General features: G+C 30.4%; 1 long non-coding RNA gene across 1 annotated transcript in view; it reads left to right on the forward strand.

Moving 5' to 3' along the window:
- Window positions 1–6157: 6157 nt before the first annotated feature.
- Window positions 6158–7078, forward strand: part of LOC106677368 (uncharacterized) — a 6748-nt gene continuing 5827 nt past the window's right edge. The window contains exon 1 of the long non-coding RNA XR_001342585.2: window positions 6158–6336. This is a non-coding gene — a long non-coding RNA (uncharacterized lncRNA). The remainder of the gene's footprint in view (window positions 6337–7078) is intronic.

The following is a 7078-nucleotide window of genomic DNA, read 5'->3' on the forward strand; positions in this document are numbered from 1 at the left end:
TGATCTGGAATTATGTGGTTGGAAAGAAAAATTAAAAACGAATTTTCAACCGAAAAAAAGTCACTGATCAAATTTCAAATAAAACTTTTATCATTTTTTAAATTTTATTTTAAAATAATTTTATTTTCTAGACTAGAATCCTTAATACCAGCCGCAGATAGCTTATGGTAGTGTATCATCCATGGGTTAGAGAATGTACAGCTAATATTTAATACTTAACAGCTTGTTTTATGTCACAGAATTAGTCATAGCCATGTGAATACCATGTGATAAAACAGGCGGCAGTTTCATACAAGCAGGTGATGCGAGAGGTAGTGATAAGGTACTGTTCGTTGTGACTAACGGCATTTCATTGGTTATGAACCAATTTAACTCATCCATCAAAAGCAGCTACATAGTAAAGTTTTATCACTTCACTGAATAATCTACTGAGTTAACGCTAAAAATCACGTACAGTCTCCATTAAGACAAACGTACACAAAAAATGGGGAAAAAATACGAATCACATACATGCTTTCTAAATATAAGCAACTTTATTTGTTTTTAAAAAAAAAAAAATCTATTCAAATTTAATAGATTTGTTTATCTACCAAAAATAGTTTTCTGACACATTTATTTTCAATAAATGATATTCCTATGATTAAAAATAAAGATTTTTTTTTTTTTATAAAATTAAAATATTTTTTTTATTTAACAAGATTTTAAATTATAAAAAAGTAATAAAATATGTTTTCAGTAATTTTTAAATAACCATCTTAATTTTATTTTAAATAATAGACGATGAAACAGACACTAAGCAATGAATTCATCTGCCTATAAAGAAAAAAAAAATTATAAATAATAACACTTTATGTGGTCCAAGGAGTACAAGTAATAATTTTCGAATGAGTAGTTTTTTGTTATATGCTTCCGTATTGATAGAATTACGATATTATTACATTATTGATAAATTTCGTTAAGAAAAAACTAATACAATACCTCTTACTTTCATAAAAAGTTTTAATTTTATAATTAAGTATATCAAACCGAAAAAGAACTCGAAACGATAAAAAATATTCCGTGAAAAAGGAATCATCCAAATCAAGTTAAAAAATGTCTAATTTTTAATTTCTTTTAAAAAATGGTGTTTAAGGGTTTCAGATGACGCTGAACGAAATCTGATTGCTTGGAAATCCATTGAAAATGGATGACCTACTTTACTTCAAGCCTCGTTATGTTTTTATAATTTTCTGTAAATATAATATCACTCAACGGAATTAGTAATATTTTTTTGTTAATCTTCAGAAAGAGACGAACTGATTAGTAAATAATAACTGTGAAAAAAAAGACGAGCTAGGAGCTAAAAATATTTATTTTTTTTGTTTCAACAAATCGGACTTGCCTATAACCTTCCGGGAAAATCCTGAACATTTAGTAAACAGTTCTATCACAATAAGCTAAACGGTATGGCAGCGCATGAAGTACGAACAAATATAGATTTATTGTGTATAAATATGAAAGGTAGAAAACAAATGGTAGGCAAGAAACAGTCTGGAGAACGCTATATCAATTACCGAGAGCGATTGGTGGAATTTATTCCAATGTTTTAATACTTTGTCGTTTATTTGTTTGTTATTGTAAATACAAACATTAACTTTGGTGCAATTAAATCTAATTCATGTTGAAAAATAATTTTTAAAAAAATTTGTATTTCTACTAATTATTTCGAAAAATATTTAAGACCATAAATAACTTTATAATCAAGATGAATAATATCAGTTTTATTTTGACTAAGACTGGAAACATTTCACAGAAGTATTACATTGAATTATTTTATAATTTAGATATTGATTTGTTGAAAAAAAAAATAACATAATCGTCAGGCAACAATTATCAAAAAAATGAACGAAAAAAAGATTTTTTTTAATGAATTATTGAAACTTTTTAATGAACAATGAACAATATGGCCAAGAAAACAAGAAACTAACACCTCTTGCTGGTATGGAATAAGCTGTCAGTTATTTTTATTTCCATTCAAAAGGACAGCATTCACCAAATAAGACTGGAGGAACATACCTTATTTCTATCACGTAACCAACAGGACAATGAAGACCATCCAGATGTAACAAAATAATGTGAACCGACCAGGATAACCAAAAAACCTGCCATTCACAATAAACAGATTCACCTCACTCCTCTAATAGAACTAATCTTATCAATAAAGGAATTTGAAGAGGGTACTTCAATTTGATATTGTCAATAAGTGATGAAAATTAGATGAAATATGTAAATATATTTGTACACATTCTATAATAATCGGATAATATATAAAAAGGGATTTCGGTAGTCCTTCCTGGAAACTGAATACCAATCTGAAGTTTGTAAGCCTAACCTTAATAGGTTATATAATGATATAAATAATAATTTATACATCTAAAGACGTAAGGAAAACATAATCCTTAAATTCATGAGAAAAATATTTTTTTTAAAACGCTGCTCTACACGCTCCTAGTTTGTATTTTAAAGTTAAGACAAGCCCAAGCCTTACTATGGGAGTCCAAGGGTGGGATGGGTATATAAGAATTTCTTTCTAATTATTTTTGGTATTTTGATTCCTTCTTTAAACGGCCAAGGGGTAAACCGAAACGTAGATGGGAGGATTGCGTTAAAACTGATTTAGTAGAATTGGGTTTGGAGGGCCATCACTGGAAGGGTGTATGTAGAGAGGGGTTGGTGGTATCAGCATCGAACCTTCGGGTTCGTTAGGCCTTTTATTATTATTTTGATCCCTCCTAGAATTATTTTAACCTAGTACCCGTGTATCAAGCAACAGTCGCTGTATGTGAAGTCAATGCTTTGACGAATTATGAAGATAATCAAATCAACGATTCAATTAAAGGCCGAATACACAAAAGGCTTAAAATGTAAAACAGTAATTTAGTATGTAAAAAGTAAACAAGTAATTACTTTGTACTAAAAGAAAAATTTCGGAAATAAGTTACTAAGACGTTGATGTGAAAAATAAACTTTCTTCAGAATACTGTCAATATTCAATATTTGTTTCGGTTTCCCCATCTTAATAATAATCTATCCCAAGTAATAATATTCCTCATTTGTTAAGTACATCGATTTCTTTTTAACATTTTTTCATACGGTCACTTAATTAAAATGTATATCACAGCCATAAAAATAATATAAATTTTAATTAAGTGACCGTATGACAAAATTTCAAAATGAAAAGGATGCACTTAAAAAATCAGGTAGATGCACTATAGTTCTTGAAGATGGGGAAACCTGAAATGGTGTACGAACAAATATAGAATATTGATAATACTCAAAAGAATGTTTATTTTTACCCTCAGCACCTTAATAAAAATAACAAACAACTTCCTAGGAAATAAAATCCAGAATAAGTTTATAAAGAAAAGTATGGTTTTAATCCGAAGAAAAATGAATTTAAAAGACTATTTAGACGATAAAACAATTAACTGACGTACGGAAAACATCAAGTGCATAGATGGGAGGATCACTTTAGATTAGACCTTAAACATTTAGTTTTGGATGAGCTCAGAGAGGTGGATATGTAGGAAAATATTGCTGGAGGTAACCAGATCGAAGATTCGAGGTCCATCACGCCACAATATTATAAGCCAATAGACAGTAGCACATAATCTGGCCTAAGAAAGAAGGGAACCTAGTATGTTTAATCCTCTATAAAACAATTTATCTAGGAAAAGTCATATTATCCAATTTTTTAAATTAAAAAAAAAACTAAAATAAAATCAAAAGCTAACTAAATAAATCTGTAATTTGAATACAATCTTCACGCATATTTCAACATATATTTTTTTTTTATTGGTCAGGTTTCTGTGCTGTATCAGATTAAATGATAAATGATAAATCAGGAGAATGTTCTTTATTGATTTTTTTTTTTACTTTAAATACGACTATTACAACATTTACTAGACAAACGTTCTAAATTGCCAATCCATTACAAAAGACTGATCTACATGACTATTATAAGGCCTATCTGGACACACGGAGTTGAGCTTTGGGCTCCACTAAACCATCAAATTCCTCCAGAATCCAATCCTTACACTCCAAAATCCTTCGTAAAATCCTTAATGCTCCTTACTTTGTCACAAATCAAGTCATCCATCAGGACCTCAATGTTCCATATGTTGCCGATTTGGCCAGAACCAGATACCGTTCCTTCCATAATAAACTTCTCAACCACCCAAATCCACTTGTTTCTAGCCTGGCTTCTCCTTCGTTACCTAATAATCCTCCAAGACGTCTGAAAAGATGATGGCCTCTAGATCTTCTCCTCTAGAAATGTTATTGGAGTTCTAACAGTGGGTAGATTCTCCACATGTTTTTATCATGTCACTATGTCACCTACAGCAAATATACTTGTTGTATATATGTGTATACAGTTGTAAATAACAATAAATAAATTATTAAAAAAAAAAGTTTTATATCTGTAACAAAAATCCCCAACAAGACTGACGAAACTGCTCTCATCATTAATTTCGGACTAACAGAACATAAATTCAAATTTGATACGCCAAAACATCGGGAAATATAAAAGAAATAAATTACTTAAAAAAATTGGTAAAGATGTGGCACATTTAGATTCATGTAACTATAACCTAATTAACACATAAGTAGACACATAAACACGTAAAGACATAATTAGCAACACTAAATAGACAAATATAAATAGACAAAATACAAAACACAAATATCAGGCTGACAGTTACTACCACCCGGACCCGAGTTTGAATATTCCATTGACCGATAATTGTTGATTCAGTTACTTTACCGTAAATCAACCCTGTGGATTTAGGATCCATCCAGCTTCTATAATGTAAGTACCCTTAATTGGGGAAAAAACTTGACGGTTGAGCCTGATCATGAACAAATCAACCGTTGTTTCAAAACAGACTTCCGTAAAAAGTATTGAACTACTGAAACTTCCTGGGTTGTAGCAGTCCAGGTTTGTTTTTGTTCTGGTAGCAGTTTTTCTAAAATTTGAAGAAACCGAGAAAATCACTTTTTCAGTCAGAGCCCTCAAATGACATATTCTTAGTAAGTAATCTCTACAGAAGTGTACAAGTTTCATTTTTACAACAACAAATCTCATCTGTTATCGAATCCTTAATTTTCAAGTAATCATCGAATAAGATCAAATAAGTAAATATCAATGTGGTAGTGAAGAGGGCGCATTTTTTTCATATTTTAATGGCACAAATAGCTCTATAAAAATAGACATTAATTACCATCACAATGAAATGAAACATAAAACCAGGTACCATAGACAATAGAATCAGAATCGACCGACATGGCAACATCTTTAAAGATAATTTTTAACGGGCGATTGTTCTATCACATGAAATTCCATAAAGTATTGTAGTTGAATAAATTGTTGTATAATGCATTTTCCTTTATACTATTTATTATTACTGAAAGCTGTGAAAAGATAATTTATAAAATAGAATTCACTCGTTAAAATTTAATAAAAAATACAAATATCCAAACGAAAATAGGTTACCTACTTTGTCGAGTAGTATAGCCTACTGCAGCGGTTCCAAAAGTGGGTGCGAGAGCACCCTGGAGTGCCCCAAGCGTATGGGTGCCACTAAATTAATATATTCTAAAAAAATAAATCAAAATAGCAAATATATAGTGTAATCTAGCATGTTCTTATATTTTTTTGTACATACTCAACTGCTCGAAGGATGATAGTGGCGACATTTTTATATTTTTTAGCTCGATAAGAGTGCTAAGTTTTTCTAACCAGAAAAGGGCGCCATGGCCAAAAGATTTTGGAAAATGCTTCATACGATTTATAGCACCTATCTATAAGAAAAATATAAATGTGTCGCAAATTTTATTTTCTAGGGAAATTACAAATTTTTTTACTTCTTGGAATTTTTCCTTTGGTTACCATTTGTTTGTCAATATTCAAGTTTATACCTGAACTGGACCTAGGGTTTAATATGTACAGATGAGAGAGTTGGTGAAAATCTGACATGTTGCCTGAGAAAAAATAAACACAAAATTTGATGCTCTATAGCTTCTATTCAAAATATTTTTAATTTAGAACAGCTGTTTGAAAATGCCTTACAAGAATTGTTCAGCTAAGTTGGTAAAAACCACACTTTTTGCACAGTAGATTCCGATATTATTTCTGGACCGAATATATAATGTTGAAACTTGAAAATGTCTTCCAAGAATTGTTCAGCCTAGTTTTTAAAAACCATTCTTTTTGCACTTTAGATTCTGATATTTTTTTTTTTTTTTTTTTTCGTACCCTCCATTAATTAGGAAAGAAATTAGGGGTACATGAGATATGTAAGTATAATTTTGTATCCTTTTTCTACCATAGGTATTTTAAGGTTCAGTTAATTTGTACACTGTATGTGCAGAGTCGTCGGCGCCAAGCGCGTTGATACTATGTTGAGCGGGGAGGGTCCGCTTTGCTGGTGATTCTGATATTATTTCTTGAATAGAATATATAATGTTGTGCACTCACTCGACACATAATTTAATGTTCTTTAATTATTTAAAGGATAAAGATTTCTCTATTAGGATCAATCCCCTCAAATAGTTTTAATCGAATGAATGAAACCATTTCCAGTTTTCGGACCGAGGGGCTTTAATGATGAAGTTGCTAGTTTTACCTCATAACCTAACAGTTACCAAGTTTTCATCACCTTACATCGATACCTAAAAGTAACTAGCTGCCTGTGCATTGAATATAAAGTCAATTCTTTTGTCTGTGGTAAATCTTCTGTTATTTTGCTCACTGAAATGTTTTATAGTATAAACTTGAAGTTTTCTGAGATTTTATCGAATTTAAAACCTTATATTCCGAATCTTCGCTAGAATGTCTAAAACCAGGTATCTGAAATGCTAGAGGCTCATGAAAAAACCAATGTATGACTGTACCTAACTAATGAAAGTAACCTAACATCACATAATAATAGATGAAAATGTAAACCTCATTTTTCTATAAAAATTAGGTAATAAACAGAGTGTATGTTACGCTCAGAAATACACTGCTATAGCTCTTATCTGTAAAATTATATGGTGT

Source organism: Halyomorpha halys, unplaced genomic scaffold (assembly GCF_000696795.3).
Source record: "Halyomorpha halys isolate HHAL.00 unplaced genomic scaffold, Hhal_1.1 Scaffold95.1, whole genome shotgun sequence".
Classification (NCBI taxonomy): domain Eukaryota; kingdom Metazoa; phylum Arthropoda; class Insecta; order Hemiptera; family Pentatomidae; genus Halyomorpha; species Halyomorpha halys.